This window comes from Anolis carolinensis, unplaced genomic scaffold (assembly GCF_035594765.1).
Source record: "Anolis carolinensis isolate JA03-04 unplaced genomic scaffold, rAnoCar3.1.pri scaffold_11, whole genome shotgun sequence".
Classification (NCBI taxonomy): Eukaryota; Metazoa; Chordata; class Lepidosauria; order Squamata; family Dactyloidae; genus Anolis; species Anolis carolinensis.
Window position 1 is genome coordinate 22,494,325 of NW_026943822.1, and position 17,975 is coordinate 22,512,299.

The window sequence follows — 17,975 nt, forward strand, 5'->3', positions numbered from 1 at the left end:
ACAGTGTAGATAAGGGATCCTCAAACTGTGTTTCTGACTCAGCCTTTGCCTTTGTGTGACTCTGATGAGGATTCTGGGCTATATGTGCATAATGATGGGATTCAGGATGAATTTGAAGATGACTCTGATGTGGGAATTATAGGAGCATTCCAGCTGTGGGAAATGAAGAGCAGGGAGTTGTTCCCATGGGAATAAATCATGATGTTGTTTCTAACGAGGAATTTCAGGTGCAGGGAGTAGAAAGGGAGGATAGCGCTTTGCCACCTGATACCAGTTATGAGCTCAGTGGCCTTGACTCGGGGGATCTCGATTGGGCTACGAGACTGGAATTTAGCCAATAAACGAGAGGTCCAAGGGCAAAGAAATACCTTTAAGTCATGCTTTTAAAACAGTCTGCTCGCAGAGTCAATGCAACTCCATCACTTGATCTAGAAGCAAGTCTGCTTTGCTGTGCCAAGTTTGCCTTCCTGTAATATCTCGTGGATATATTCTGTTTGCTGGGACTTTTGACTTCCATGAAAAGGACCTTGTTTTATGCTCTATGTTTCTATGGACTTATTGCTTACAGCCTTGGTTTTGTACCTATCTTTTAGAACTGAACTTTTTCCCTTTTATGAACTATCTTTTGCCTGTTTTCTAAATAAACTACAAAAGGCTACTTCCTGTGTGTCTTGGTGTCCGGAAAAAATACAACAACCTGGTCCTCAAACTTTTTCAGTGGAGGACTGGTTCACAGTCCCTCAAACTGTTTGGGGGCCCGAACTATGATGAAATAGTCCAAAACTAGGATTGTTGTCGTTGTGTGCCTTCAAGTCGTTTCAGACTTAGGTCAACCCTAAGTCTAACGTTTAGGACAGAGGCCAGGTCAACGACTTTGGAGGGCCGCATCCGGCCCGCGGGCCTTAGTTTGGGGACTCCTGCATTGTAGATATACCTTGGAAGTTTTTGTTATGTTGCCATCAACCACAGATGTTTCCCATGCATGCTTTGATTCTGGAATTAGTTCAATAAAGTCTCTTCATTGAAGAGGCATGATAGAAGGAACAAGGCATGAAGAAACCCAACTGAAAGATAGAGGGATGAAAGATGGGGGGCTTTCATCATTAGGAAGTTCAAAACCGATTTTCCCTTTAGGGATTCCAGAGGAGATAGGGGTGAAAACATATTGGCTAGGACTTCTGAGAGTTGCAATTCTAGAGGGTAACTTTTTCCACTTCTGTATGTGAGCATTGCAAAGATTAAGAAGATCTGCTCCATTGCTTGCATATAGTCTTCTACAACTCCCCAGTTCCTTTGAATTAGCTTGTGCTACAAGTAAGATAAGCCACCCCCTTATTTATCTTATTTTCCAACAGTGGATAAAGAATGAAGACAGTCATCACCAAATAAAATTGCAAATATCCCTTGAACAAGATGTGGTGCAAACCATTTCCCATTGGGCGAGCTAATCGTGTTCCTTGGCTAGATCCAAGGTGGCTGGAGATCACAGAACCTTTTGGAGATTACCAGCATTTTCTTGTGGTTTCTCCTAGCTTCATTCTCCCAAACAGCTCTCTGTGGAAGGGCTGCTTGAATCATTTCTTACCCCTATTAAGGAACTAAATTCTGTTCTGCGCTGAAACATCCCTTTGTTCCCTCCGGAGAGCTGTCATGCTGGGAAATTGCCTAAGCCCAATCGGCTCTGATGTTTGCTGTCTCACGCGCCGCCTGCCTCAAACTGACAGTTCACAGATTTTAGTCTAGGATTTGGTGTGTACAGTACAAGATGCAACCTGCTCCTGTCTCTTTCGACTGTCCTGCAGAGGAGAGGAGGGAGGAAAGAGAGAGCAAGAACGAGAACGAGAGGGAGAATGAACACGCTGGGAAAAGAGGCTGAAGATGGGAAGAAGGCCAGTGTCTCTATTGTTGGATTATCCACACTATACGGAGGCAAGCTTAGACCTTCTCCAAGGTCTATCATGGAGTCGTATGGTGCTACATGGAAAGGAAGCTTAGACTTTAGGTTCCTCAAGGTCTATCATGGAGTCATGTGGAACTACACAGGTGCATGCTTAGATCTCAAGTTCTCTAAGGTCTATCATAGAGTCATATCGTGCTACATGGAAAGGAAGCTTAGACTTTAGGTTCCTCAAGGTCTATCATGGAGTCAAGATGCATGCTTAGACCTCAAGTTCTCCAAGGTCTATCATAGAATCATATCGTGCTACATGGAAAGGAAGCTTAGACTTTAGGTTCCTCAAGGTCTATCATGGAGTCATGTGGAACTACACAGATACATGTTTAGACCTCAAGTTCTCTAAGGTCTATCATAGAGTCATATGGTGCTACATGGAAAGGAAGCTTAGACTTTAGGTTCCTCAAGGTCTATCATGGAGTCATGTGGAACTACACAGATGCATGTTTAGACCGCAAGTTCTCTAAGGTCTATCATAGAGTCATATGGTACTACATGGAAAGAAAGCTTAGACTTTAGGTTCCTCAAGGTCTATCATGGAGTCATGTGGAACTACACAGATGCATGTTTAGACCTCAAGTTCTCTAAGGTCTATCATAGAGTCATAAAGTAGAATTCAAGGTCTATCATGGAGTTTGGACCTTAAGTTCTCCAAGGTTTATCATGGAGTAATCAGCAACACACTGAGATAAGTTTGGACCTTAGGTTTGCTACGATCTATCATGGAATCATGTGGCACAACAATGATCTTAGATCATTGGTTCCTCGAGGTATATCATCAAGTCATATGTCATTACAAAGAGGCAATTACAGACCTTAGGTTCTCCAAGGTCTATCATAGAGTGATGTGGCACTACACAGATGCATGCTTAGACCTAAAGTTCTCCAAGGTCTATCATGGAGTCATAGAGCAGAACTCAAGGTCTATCATGGAGTTCAGTTCTCCAAGGTTTATTATGAAGTAATCAGCAATACACTGAGATAAGTTTGGACCTTAGGTTCGCCATAGTCTATCATGGAGTCATGCGGTACTACAAAGACGTTAGATCTTTAATTTTATCATGGCCTATTATTAAATTATATGGCACTACAATGAGACAATTATAGACCTTACGTTCTCCAAGGTCTATTATGAAATAATCAGTCCATGAAAAAGCTTGAACTTTAAGTTCTCCAAGGTAGAGGCAAGTTCAGACCCAAGGTCTATCAAAGAGTTATGCGACTCTACACAGAGGCAAGTTTACACCTAAGGTTCTCCAAGATCCATCATTAAGTCATATTTCACTACAAGATCCCTTTGCATACTGTCAAGATCCCATATATTTTTCATTACAGTCTATCCCACTTTTATATAAGCAATTCTTCAGGGGGCTCACTGCCATGTGGTGATAAAATAGCTCCCCACCCACCAACTCAAAAGTGGGAAAAAGGTTCTCAATGTTCTTTTCAGACTCACTACAGTCAGCCTTGATAAAACATCAGAGAAAGCACAATCACTTGCACAACTATTTTTATACACGGATAAGAAATCCAACAGGACGTAATAGCTGAAGGTGGGTTCTGTATCATCTACTAATAATTTCTCACAAACCTAGTCAAGCTCCAGTGAAAACATTTATCAGAAAAACAGCAAGGATCTCCAACCTCCATAATATTAATAGAACACATTTTCCTTGGACATCTAGAGACCGAAAGGAAACATCACCTATTGATGTTACAAATGAGAATAGAATAAGGAGGAAAAATAATGTAAACCATCTTGGAAAGTATCTCGTGTCACTTTTGAATGTACCTGAATGTTTTTTCATATGTTTGCTGGCAAATAAGTAGACCGACAAAGAGAAAAATTCTAATGTTACTTTGCAAGGTAAGGTGTTAATGCATTTGAGCATCAGGAAACGTGGAGAGTATGCAGTGAAAAAAAATCCTCACTTACCTGAGAAAGGTGGTGTCAGGATGCGAGCAGATTCGTTGCTGGCGGTGCCACGGGTGCTATCCACTCCTTTTCTCCCAGTCATGCACTGGGAAAGACAGAAAGAAAGGACATCACATTCAGAACTCCCAATACCATCTTAAAGGAGCAACAGACCTGTTACTAAGGATGCATCTACACTGTGGAATTAAATTAGTTTGGTGTTACTTCAACTGCTGTGGCTCAATATTATTAGAATCCTGAGAGTTGTAGCTTGGAGAGGTATCAGCATTCTTGAACAGAGAAACTAAAAACATTGTAAAATTGCACCTCCTATGATTCCATAACATAGAGCCACGACATTAGAAGTGGTATCAAACAGCATTAATTCAACCAGGCTGGGCTGTGGCACAGGCCGGTTAGCAGCCAGCTGCAATAAATCACTCTGACCAAGAGGTCATGAGTTCAAGCCCAGCCCGTGTCCGGGTGAGCACCCGACAATTAAAAATAAAATATAGCCCCTACTCGTTGCTGACCTAAGCAGCCCGAAAGATGGTTGCATCTATCAAGTAGGAAATGTAGGTACTACTTATATGTGGGGAGGCTAATTTACAACACCATAAAAATCATCCAGCCGCCATTGGAATGAGGAAGTTGCCATTGCAGTGGATGATGAAGCAGCTATTCTCCCTGTGGCCGGAATCAAGCATACCCTCAGGAAGCTGGAGAAGACTTAAATTGCCTCTGTGTCTGTCTCTGTCTCTGTTCTATGTTATATGGCACTGAATATTTGCCTTATATGTGTACAATGTGATCCACTCTGAGTCGCCTTTGGGGTGAGAAGGGCAGAATATAAATACTGTAAATAAATAAGTAAATAGATGCATACTAAGTCAACCAGGACACTTCCAACTGTTGTAATTTAGCAAAGACAAACTCAATTAATTCTCTGCTGTCCCAGTATTTTGGCTGTGTTTAGCATGTCCCAGATTCTTTCTTCTCCTCCCAATTTTCTCCTTTGTCCTCAGCTTACGTCCATTGCTGCAAACCAAGTTCGAAAAGTACAAGCAGTTTGCATTCAATTAACTCAGCAGGAAAGAAAGGAGAAGAAGGGCAAGACTGTTTTGAGTCTCAGGGTATAAATAAACATCATCATCATCATCATCATCATCATCATCATCATCATCATCATCATCATCATCATCATCATCATAGTTTATTTATACCCTGCCTCCATCTCCCCAAAGGGACTTGGGGCGGCTTACAAGGGTCGAACCCAGATAAAAACAGTGACAATATAAAACACATAAGATGTACAGAAACATATGCAATTATAAAACAGACATTTGCACATACAGGTAAAATAGCAAACTTAATAGTCATAGTCACCATTGGGTTGCTGTGAGTCTTTCGGGCTGTATGGCCATGTTCCAGATACTCTCCTGACATTTTGCCCACATTATTGTGAGGTGTGCCTGCTACAGATGTGGGCGAAACGTTAGGAGAGAAAGCTTCTGGAACATGGCTAAACAACCCAAAAGACTCGCAGCAATCCAATGATTCAACAATACATAGTCACCATTATTTGCCCTTCCCAGTAAGCTCAGGCAAAAGGAACCACTGCACACTTTCCTAGCAAGTCCATTCTTTCTCATTAGTAATGTTTCCCACCTTGACCACACTCTGATGTTGCTTGGCCATTTGAGTTCTGATCTGTGTTATCACATAGATATTTTAATAAAACCAGAAGCTTCCAAGGCATTGTGGGTGCCCTCCACCACCCAGTCCTTCTATGCTTGGTTTTCCGTGTGCTTCAGAAAGTTGGGGGAGAAAATAAAGAGTTTTTCACGGAGACGTTTTCCGTTTGCACAACTTCTCAGAACCCACGCAACCCCACGCACACGCACAAGTGTTCCTTGTTCCCACCGGTGCCAAGAACTCTTGTGGAGGCTGGCAATTTCTTGGCAGGGCGTCAGGTGGAGACAGCCTTTCTCATTGAGAACAAGGCGTTTCGCAGAGATGCTTCTTCGCAGCCTTATATGGAAGCACTGATTTCCAGAAAAGGGGGCATGTTCGGCACAGACTCCTTCTCACAAACACACACCTTGTGTTTAACATTCTGATTTTATATGTGTAAGAAGAAAGGCCCTTATCTAGTTTACCATTCACTGATCCATGCTCCTGCTACATTGCACTCAACGGTACGCTCCATTGAATCCCAGATTTGGGAGAAATCCAAGTTCTAAATAAAAATGATGTTGTTGCTGATGATAGTCTCCATCTTAACTATACTACAACTATACTACAACTACAAGGTTTGTATCCTAAGACGTGCTTCTTATCATTCCAGGATATTTATTTATTTATTTATTTATTTACTTACAGTATTTATATTCCGCCCTTCTCACCACGAAGGGGACTCAGGGCGGATTACAATGAACACATATATGACAAACATTCAATGCCAACAGACAAACAACATACAGTATAGACAGACACAGAGGCATTTAACATTTTTTTTCCAGCTTCACGATTCCGGCCACAGGGGGAGCTGTTGCTTCACTGTCCACTAGTGGCTGTACTTCCTCATTCCTTTCCTCGTGTTTTGCTGGCAGTTTTATGATGTTGTAAATGAGTTAAATTAGCCTCCTGCATAAAGCGTACCTAAATTTCCCTAATTGACAGATGCAACTGTCTTTCGGGGCTGCATAGGTCAACAGCAAGCCGGGCTATTTAATGGTCGGGGGCTTAACCCTACCCGGGCTTCGAACTCATGACTTCTTGGTCAGTAGTGATTTATTGCAGCTGGTTACTAGCCAGCTGCGCCACAACCCAATTGGTGAAGTTGGAATCAGTCAAGAGGTGAAATCCTTAGGAATTTGTTATAATTCCTGCAGAAGCTCTGCCGGCACAATAGGATGCCACCAGTTCGACTTTATTAAACCAATATAAAGCAAAGCCTTTATATAATCACACATGGATTTAAAATGTGTGTTAAGGGCTGGGGAGGAATTAACAAAAGGGAAATGGAGTCACAGCTTGAGAGAGTCGGAGAATATGCCATCTCCAGTTCCCAAGCAGATGGCACAGCTTGGAGAAGTTGCACACAGGTGACAAGAAGTTCCAGACCTAGCAACCAACCAATAAACCAACATTTCCATTGTCTGAATTCAGTTTCTTCCCAGAGGATTAAGTTTTTTGAACAGGATCCAAAGAGAAAAAGAGACTACCAGAAATGTTTCTGACATCAGAGCTTGGAAAACTGAATTTTCAATTTTTATTATTAGGGCTGCAGTGGCACAATGGGTTAAAGTGTTTTATTATTATTATTATTATTATTATTATTATTATTATTATTATTATTATTATTATTATTATTATTGTATGACACAGCAAACAAGATAGATATGCTGGATTTCATATCACAAAATCACAAGTCAAACACTTCCCAAGTGTCTAGGACTGTGTGATGTATTTTCAGATGATGCTTGCAGATCCCAGTCGGGTGGCCTTTTGCAGTTGGCAGATCGTGATTCTGTCAATGTCTATTGTTTCCAAATGCCAGCTGAGATCTTTTGACACGGCACCCAGTGTGCCCATCACCACTGGGACCACCAGAGTCTTTGAAGTTCAATCTTGAGGTCCTGATAGCGGCTGGGTTTTTCCTGTTGTTTTTCGTCAATGCGACTATCACCTGGGATGGCAACATCAATGATCCAAACCTTTTTCTTTTCCACAACTGTGAGGTCTGGTGTGTTGTTTTCCAGAACTTTGTCAGTCTGGATTCGGAAGTCCCACAGTATCTTTGCGTGCTCGTTTTCCAATATTCTGCAGGTTTGTGATCCCACCAGTTCTTTGCTGCTGGGAGGTGGTACTTGAGGCATAAGTTCCAATGAATCATTTGGGCCACGTAGTTGTGCCTCTGTTTGTAGTCTGTCTGTGCAATTTTCTTACAGCAGCTGAGGAGATGATCAATGGTTTCGTCAGTTTCCTTGCACAGTCTGCATTTTGGGTCATCAGCTGATTTGGCCTTAATTGCATTTGTTCTGATGGCTTGCTCCTGGGCTGCAAGGATCAGGCCTTATTATTATTATTATTATTATTATTATTATTATTATTATTATTATTGACACAACGACATTGTATGACACAACAAACAAGATAGATATGCTGGATTTGGTATCACAAAATCACAAGTCTAACACTTCCCAAGCATTTAGGACTGTGTGATGTATTTTCAGATGATGCGCGCAAAATTAATGGGATTTCGACAAATTCTCGTGGGACTTGTAGACGCGGACACACAAATGTCGAACTGTTGTGTCACTACACATTTGCTTTATTACATACTAATTGTAAGAGCTCATCCTGAATTTAAAAGACATTCCCTTTTCTCAATAGAAACAAGCTAAAAGAACAAGAAACATCCATTGTAATTTGCTCTTCCTTAGTAAATCAGCTTGAAGGTCTTATCAAGTGGTTAACAGGCATTGAAGACTTACTAGGATTAGTAAGCCTATACCGAGCTCAGCCCTTCTTTGCGGGATAAGCTCCTTCGTATCCATACATGTTGCAGATGGTGAGGTCAGGTGAAGGGATAGCTGGTCTTGTGTGCCTCTCACTACAAACCTTTCTATCCACTATATCAGTGGTTCCTCATGTTGTGGTCACCCCCAACCATAATATTATTTTCATTGTTACTTCATCACTGTCATTTTGCTACTGTTATGAAACGTAATGTAAATAACTGATATGCAGGATGTATTTTCATTCACTGGACCAAATTTGGCACAAATACCCGATAAGCTCAAATTTTAATACTGGTGAGGCTGTGGAAGAAATTGAATTTGTCATTCCGGAGTTGTATTTGCTGGGATTTATAGTTCACCTACAATCAAAAAGCATTTATTTACTTATTTATTTATTTACAGCATTTATATTCCGCCCTTCTCACCCCGAAGGGGACTCAGGGCAGATCACATTACACTTATAGGCAAACATTCAATGCCTTTTTAACACAGGACAAAGACAAACAACATAACTCCGAGCGGGCCTCAAACTTATGACCTCCTGGTCAGTGATTCATTGCAGTTAATTGCACTGGCTTGCTCTCCCATCTGCGCCACTGCCCCGGGCATTCCGAACTCCACCAACGATGGAATTGAACCAAACTTGGCACACAGAACTCCCATGACCAGCAGAAAATACTCGAAGGGTTTGGTGGGCGTTGATCTTGAGTTTGGGAGTTGTAGTTCACCTACATCCAGAGAACACTGTAGACTCAAACAATGATGCACAGGGACCTAACTTGGCATGAATACTCAATATGGCCAAATGTGAACACTGGTGGAGTTTGGGAAAAATAGACCTTGACATCTGAGAGTTGTAGTTGATGGGATTTATAGTTCACCTACAATCAAAGAACATTTGGAACTCCACCAACAATGGAATTGAACCAAACTTGGCACACAGAACTCCCATGACCAGCAGAAAATACTGGAAGGGTTTGGTGGACATTCACCTTGAGTTTGGGAGTTGTAGTTCATCTACACTCAATGTGGACTCAAACAATGATGCATAGCGACCTAACTTGGCACAAATACTCAATACGCTCAAATGTGAACACCGGTTTTATAGTTCACCTACGAACAAAGAGCCCAATGATGGAATTGGGCCAAACTTCCCACACTGAACTGCCATGACTGGTGGAGTTTGGGGAAAATAGACCTTGAAATTTGGGAGTTGTAGTTGCTGGGATTTATAGTTCACCTACAATCAAAGAGCATCTTGCACCCCATCAATGATAGAACTGGACCAAACAGGCAGAGAGATCTTCAGTTTTCTCTGCCAAAAGGATTCCAAAGAGCATCAGAAATATGTCTTTGGTGACCCCTCTGACACCCCCTTGCGATATCCCCGGGGGTCCCCAAGTTGAGAAATGCTGCTCTATAGGCCTTTGTATATTTTATTTTCACTATATTTCCCTTTACTGTTCCGCGAGGACGGAAGTACCAAAACATCCTATGGTAGCTCTCCAAGGTGCTGAACATTGGTCCCCAAGTGGGATCAGCACCTTGGATAGCTGCTGAGCCCTGAACTCCCATTGCAATCTGCATATTTCCATTCTATTTCAATCTTTGCTTTTGTAAGCGAGAGTGTCGGAACAGTGAATCTCTCGAGAGGTGCCCCATGTCTACTGAAGTCAAGGAAGATGTCAAGAAGGTGACCTTGTTGTGCGGAAGGTCAGGAAGAGGTCTGCTGTTGACTGAACCTTCGGTCCCATCCACAAAGGATGTATTTTGGAGACAGATCTGATCCAAGTGCTGCCATCCGCACCACCTCCAGCCTCGGGAAGGTGTTCCAGAACGATGAATCATTTCTTACTCGTTTGGCATCTGCACTTCCTTCCTCCTTTGCTTCTGTCTTCTGTTCAGGGCCGAAGGATCTCTTCGATTCTCAACCTTTTCTTTCCTCCCTGGGAAGATACCGAGGCAGCCTTGTTGAGTCACCCGCTTCACCTTCTCCCTCGATAAACTAAAAAGACGGAGATGAATTCCCTCTCGCGCAGCCGGGCGCCTTTCCCGGCCCACCCACCGTTCTCTCGGGAGCAATTCCCATTTGAAAAATCGCAGCGTGCCTCACAAGGCATTAAATGAGCGAAACCTCACCTCCGCAGACACAAAGCCGAAGCCAGAGCAGCACAAGGGTGTCGGCGGCACAACTTAATCAGATCTGGAACGAAGCGGAAATCCGGAAACCCGCCAGATGTGCCACCATGTTTCTAGTATACCTCCTTTGTGTGCAAAAAGGGACAGCTATTAAATAAATAAACTATTATTTATTTATTTATTTATTTATTTACAGTATTTATATTCCGCCCTTCCCACTCAGGGTGGATTACAATGAACACATATATGGCAAACATTCAATGCCAACAGACAAACAACATACAGTATAGACAGACACAGAGGCATTTAACATTTTTTTTCCAGCTTCACGATTCCGGCCACAGGGGGAGCTGTTGCTTCACCGTCCACTAGTGGCTGTGCTTCCTCATTCCTTTCCTCATGTTTTGCTGGCAGTTTTATGGTGTTGTAAATTAGTTAAATTAGCCTCCCACATAAAGCGTACCTAAATTTCCGTACTTGACAGATGTAACTGTCTTTCGGGGCTGCATAGGTCAACAGCAAGCCGGGCTATTTAATGGTCGGGGGCTTAACCCGACCCGGGCTTTGAACTCATGACCTTTCAGTCAGTAGTGATTTATTGAAAGCTGGTTACTAGCCAGCTGCACCACAGCCCGGCCCTAGGAGTAGGGCAATATCGATGGGTACCTTGACAGTCACATGGGAGTTATAGGGTTGCTGTGAGTTTACCAGGCTGTCTGGCCATGTTCCAGAAGCATTCTCTCCTGACATTTCACCCACATCTATGGCAGGCATCCTCAGAGGCTGTGAGGTCTGTTGGAAACTAGGTAAGTGAGGTTTATATATATCTCTGGAATGTTCAGGATTGGAGAAAGAACTCTTGTCTGCTTGAGGCAAATGTGATTGTTGCAATTGGCCACCTTGATGAGCACTGAATGGCGGTTCAGCTTCAAAGCCTGGCTGCTTCCTGGTCAAGTGCAACATTCACACTTGCCTCCAACAGACAAGAGTTCTTTCTTCCACCCTGGACATCATTCCACAGATATATAAACCCCTCTGATTAGCACTGAATGGCTGTTCAGCTTCAAAGCCTGGCTGCTTCCTGGTCAAGTGCAACATTCACACTTGCCTCCATCAGACAAGAGTTCTTTCTCCCACCCTGGACATCATTCCAAAGATATATAAACCCCACCTGCCCAGTTTCCAACAGACCTCACAACCTCTGAGGGTGCCTGCCATAGATGTGGGTGAAATGTCAGGAGAGAATGCTTCTGGAACATGGCCACACAGCCAGGTAAACTCACAGCAACTCCCATGTGACTGTCAAGATACCCATCGATAGGGATAGTAATAACTACTTGCACTTTTGGCCCAGTTTTTTTTGGAGCTAACCCAGGATTTTATCAGTATATTTATTGTATGTGACCTCATTTGTTTTATGATTTGTTTTATTGTTGATTGGCTTGTTTAATTGCTATGTTTTTATATTGTCTGATGTCTGGGCTTGGCCCCATGTAAGCCGCCCTGAGTCCCTTCGGGGAGATGGGGCGGGGTATAAAAATAAAATTATTATTATTATTATTATAAAACAAACATGGAGTAGAGGATCCCATTTGCTTTCCGGGTCCAAGCACGTCCCACAATAAATGCCGATGATAATACGGTGCCCTTTCTCAACCCTGTCATTAATAAACCCATTAATGGATAATTATCCCTACTGGGACTCTGTGATCCATGCACAAAAGCAAAGTCATACCACAAACGGAGTGGCAGCTTTAACACTAAAAATACACGCTCTTAATTTTAGATCTTTCCCCTTTGCTATTTAAGTTTATGTCACATTCCCAGGCTGCGCGAACCACCCACTGTCCAGCTGTCATGGAATATGTGGGGACATAAAGCCATGGATATAAGAAGGGGGGGGATTTCCGATTTGTGTCCCTCGCCCTTCCGAGAGTCCGCCGGGAATGGAGCAAGGACGGGCATGAAAAGGCCCCAAAGATGGAGAAATAAACAGGCAACGGATGATTAGTTATCCGTTCACAAAACCATTGAACATATTTAATCACTGCTTTTGAAAAACCTCAGTCCTTTCCAGGGATATAAACAAGCAATCACGGTCCATAATTCTATGCTTGTGGAATTAATATAGTCGTTGTGGGATGCCACATTTGTTAGCAAACTGAGGCAAGGAGCAAGCAAATCTGCATCTCGTCTGAATTAGAAATGGCCAGTGTGTAGCTATGTGGATGTCAATATGGGATGTGCACCCAGACGCAAAGTCACCAAATCTTCAACTCAATATGGACCTTCTTGATGGGACAAAAAAGGTCCCATGAACTCAATATGGACCTTCTTCATTGACAAAAAGGTCCCATGAACTCAATATGGACCTTCTTCATGGGACAAAAATGTCCACTTGCTACTATAGAAGCAGGGGTCCTCAAACTTTTTAAGTGGAGGGCCAATTCACAGTCCCTCAGACTGTTAGGGGGCCGGATTATGATAAAAATAGTTGAAAATTAAGATTGTTGTTGTGTGCCTTCAAGTCATTTCAGACTTAGTTCAACTCTAAGTCTAAAGTTTAGGACAGAGGCCAGGTCAATGACCTTGGAGGGCCTTAGTTTGGGGACCCCTGATCTAGACGATCTCATAAGACCATAGGTAAGCAAAGAGACCTCCAAAGACCATCTAGATGGCCTCATAAGACCATAGATAAGCAAAGAGACCTCCAAAAACCATCTAGATGATCTCACAGGGCCATAAGTAAGGAAAGAGACCTCCAGAGACTATCTAGATGGTTTCATAAGACCATAGGTAAGCAAAGAGACCTCCAAAGACCATCTAGATGGTTTCATAAGACCATAGGTAAGCAAAGAGACCTTCAAAGACCATCTAGATGATCTCATACGACCATAACTAAGCAAAGAGACCTTCAAAGACCATCTAGATGATCTCATAAGACCATAGGTAAGCAAAGAGACCTTCATAGACCATGTAGACGATCTCATAAGACCATAGGTCAGCAAAGAGACCTTCAAAGACCATGTAGACGATCTCATAAGACCATAGGTAAGCAAAGAGACCTTCATAGACCATGTAGACGATCTCATAAGACCATAGGTAAGCAAAGAGACCTTCAAAGACCATGTAGACGATCTCATAAGACCATAGGTAAGCAAAGAGACCTCCAAAGACCATCTAGCCAATCTCATAAGACCATAGGTAAGCAAAGAGACCTCCAAAGACCATCTAGACGATCTCATAAGACCATAGGTAAGCAAAGAGACCTTCAAAGACCATGTAGACGATCTCATAAGACCATAGGTAAGCAAAGAGACCTTCAAAGACCATCTAGATGGCTTCATAAGACCATAGGTAAGGAAAGTGACCTCCAAAAGCCATTGAAGGGCCTTAGTTTGGGAACCCTGATCTAGACGATCTCATAAAACCATAGGTAAGGAAAGGGACCCTCAAAGGCCATCTATACAGTCTCATAGGATCACAGGTAAGGAAATTGACCTCTAAAAGCCATCTAGACCCTTCTCTAGGCAAAGCTAAGCAACATTCAACACTTGGACGACCGCTCAGAGCAATGTCATCTTATACCTGTCAAGTCTGAAATCTGTCCCATTAAGTTCGATAGAGTTCCCAGAGTAGGGATACAACTGGTTCACAATTGGGCTTTATTTCTCAGCAGGGGAGGTGAAAAATATCCATTATTATTGCTTTCTTCTATAGAAAAAACCATCCTGGTGCTACTGAGAAAAACCCGAATTGCTTGGAGATCCTTTGCACAAAGCACACTGACTCTTCTGTGCCAATGCTCATCCAAATGTAGGTGCACCAATGCACAGTACTACCAATTTGGATAGATCTCTGCAATATGTAAAAGACAAAAATTTGGACCCCAGAACTCATGAAGTTGTGTGTTCCTAATGTGAGAGGAACATATTGGTTCCAATGCCACCTACGCACATAATGTCCTTTTCATGGTGAGACTTGGTTTCAAGTGAAGGAGCATCACTACGTTTACCTATGAATCTCCACACTAAAGAGAACAAACCTGACTAATTGGAATTGGATTTAGTTGTATAATTAGGACTGAAACTGTCCTCCGTGGAAAACAACGGAATGCAGTTTCGAAAAGATTGTAAAGTGGCATCACAGAAAAGCAAAGAGAAGGAGAGAGGGCTCAGCTGTCACCCCAACTTACGAAAGGTGCTCTCACTGGCGTTAAGGCCGTTACTTAATGCTAATCCTCCTTGTAGATCCCTGTTAGTTACTAATGGTCTGATCCTTTCACCCAATTACTTTGTCGTGCCTCCATTACAGTGATTGAGAAGGCAGAGTGAAGAACAGCCAGAGGATCACCAGCGTTGGAGCATCTGTTTGCATTTATTCTGCTCTCCAATTTTGGGGTGAGGAGATGTCATGAGATACAGTGATAGCTGTTCCACTTTGATCACCACGACTTCATGACATGGAATCTGGGGATTTGCAGTTGGATGAAGTACTAGGGTTCTGGGTTGCATTTTCCAGGTTATATGGCCATGTTCCAGAAGCATTCTCTCATCTGATTATGACACCGAGTCCTTGATGGGAGTACTTCCTCATTCCCTTCCACACGCTGCTGGTGGTTTTATGGCATTGTAAATTAATTAAATTAGGCTCCCTGCTTAAAGTGGTACTTAAATTTTCCACTTGACAGATACAACTGTCTTTCGAGCTGCTTAGGTCAACAGCGAGCTAGGCTATTAAATGGTTGGGAGCTCAATCCGACCCGGGCTTCGTAAATTAGTTAAATTAGGCTCCCTGCTTAAAGTGGTACCGAAATTTTCTACTTGACAGATGCAACTGTCTTTCAAGCTGCTTAGGTCAACAGCGAGCTAGGCTATTAAGTGGTCGGGAGCTCAATCCAACCCGGGCTTTGATCTCATGAACTCTCAGTCATAGTGATTTATTGAAGCTGGCTACTAACCAGCTGCACCACAGCCAGGCCACATATATATATATATATATATATATATATATATATATATATATATACACACACACACACACACACACACACACACACACACACACAAATATATACACACGCACACACTCCAGTCACTTTCAAGGCAAATGTTAATTTTTAACAATGCTTTGGCTTTGCTATATACTGTATATACTCGAGTATAAGCTTAGTTTTTCAGCCCGTTTTTTAAGACTGAAAAAGCCCCCCTCGGCTTATACTCGGGTGAGGGTCCTGGTTGGCTTATATTTGGGTCAGCTTATACTCGAGAATATATGGTACATTTATTATTTTTCTCTATTATTGTTGCTACTATTACATTTATTTTACTCTATTATTATTATTATTATTATTATTATTATTATTATTATTATTATTATACAGCAAACAAGATAGATATGCTGGATTTCGTATCATAAAATCACAAGTCAAACACTTCCCAAGTGTTTAGGACGGTGTGATGTATTTTCGGATGATGCGTGCAGATCCCAGTAGGGTGGCCTTTTGCAGTTGGCATTATTATTATTATTGCATTTATTATTTTACTCTATTTATCATTACATGTATTATTTTCTTGTATTTATTATTATTATTATTATTATTATTATTATTATTATTACATGTATTATTTTACTCTATTATTATTAAAAGGATACATAAGCACATTTACACTGAAGAAGATGAGAATAAGGATTTGATCAGAGTTGGACAGTCTTATCTTAAATTTGAGCTTGATGTAAATATTCAAAAACATTTAACCTACCGATGCCTCAATTAATGTAATTTTATTGGTATCTGTTTTTATTTCTGAAATTTACCACCCTCGGCTTATACTGGAGTCAATGTTTTCCCAGTTTTTTTGTGGTAAAATTAGGGGCCTCGGCTTATATTCGGGTCGGCTTATACTCAAGTATATACGGTAACCAGATTTTGGCATGACTCTTGGATATGCACTCATGTTGGGATATGACTTCTCAGTATTAGTCGGTAACATAGTAGTAAAAGGTAAAGGTTTCCCCTGACATTAAGTCCAGTCGTGACCGACTCTGGGGGTTGGTGCTCATCTCCATTTCTAAGCAGAAGAACCGGCGTTGTCCGTAGACACCTCCAGGTCATGTGGTTGTCATGACTTCATGGAGTGCTGTTACCTTCCCGCCGGAGCAGTACCTATTGATCTACTCACATTGGCATGTTTTCAAACTGCTGGTCCCATAGTAGGGAACATAAATGTACTGCTATTATTAATGCTGCCATATTATTACTATGACTTTATTGTAAGCAAGAGAAATTGGAAAAGGCTATGCAACACCAGAAGCATCTTCTTTGCCTGTCATCCCATCCATGCTACAACAAGCGGTGCCGTCCTGCCCTCTGTTGCTGTGCTATTGTTTCATTTTTAATTAATGAAAGGGAGAGCTAATCATTGAATTAAACTTCTCATTACTCGAGCTGAATACCCGTTAAGCAAATTTAATTACTGTACGGATTGGGCCTCTCCCTGCCTGTTCCATTAGCTGCTGATAAAGACTGGGGGCGGGAGGGAAAAGCCGAAGAGAATAATAATGCAGGAGGAGAGGGGCGGGGATGATTGACGGAGCGGAAACCGCAAAGTGCTTCAGTTTGTTTAGATTTAGGCAAACCGGTTCAAAGAGCAAGGCACCCGCCCCTCTTACTGGGAAAGCCAGGGAAAGGGTTTGCCTGCCTTCTTATCACACTGTTCCACTTCACACAGCATCCTCCTATTTGCAATTTGCTTTTCCAAACTGACCAGATACAACATAAAACAGCCTGCAGATATTTCTTACACAAGCGCAGCAACCATCCTTTGGATTTCACTTCAGAGTTGGAGAGAGCTATCCATGGTGCTGAAGCTATTTGGGCCAATGGAGTTCAGCACCTAGGACAGCTCCATAGGAACAAAACTCAGATGACTTATAGAATCATATATTTGGAAGATAGAGCAAGATAATTGGAAGATAATCCGACCTACGAGGGTTGAATGAAAAGTAATGCCTCCACCTTTGTTACTTGGGTTTGAATGGGAATATTTTAATAAACCAAACGCAGAAATAATCCTTAGAATGTGCTCTTTAACAACCACTATTTACTTTTCCACATAATCACCAGATGATTGGAGACATTTCTGCCAACGATGAAGCCATCACGAAAGAAGTCGACACTCTGTTTCCGCAACCAGCATCTCACAGGATCCATCGTGCACAGAGTGTTTGATAGCCAAGCAAAGCAATAACGTGACCCACATGTTCTTGTGAAATGCTAATTATGCTTGAAATTTCTCTCTGAGTGATATGGCGATCATCCTGAATCCATCTGTCAACCTTTGCTTGTGAAACTTGGTGGTTGCTGTCACAGGACGTCACGCAAGTCAGATGTTCCCACCTCAACATCTTTAAACTTACTCACACAACAACATACAGGACT

General features: G+C 42.1%; 1 protein-coding gene across 3 annotated transcripts in view; it reads right to left on the reverse strand.

The window, feature by feature from the left end:
• lingo1 (leucine rich repeat and Ig domain containing 1) overlaps positions 1-17,975 on the reverse strand; it is a 386,928-nt gene that overhangs the window by 141,864 nt on the left and 227,089 nt on the right. For all 3 annotated transcript variants that reach the window (XM_062963431.1, XM_062963430.1, XM_008119179.3), the window contains one exon: positions 3,891-3,975. The gene's annotated coding sequence lies outside the window, so the exon portion shown is untranslated. The remainder of the gene's footprint in view (positions 1-3,890; positions 3,976-17,975) is intronic.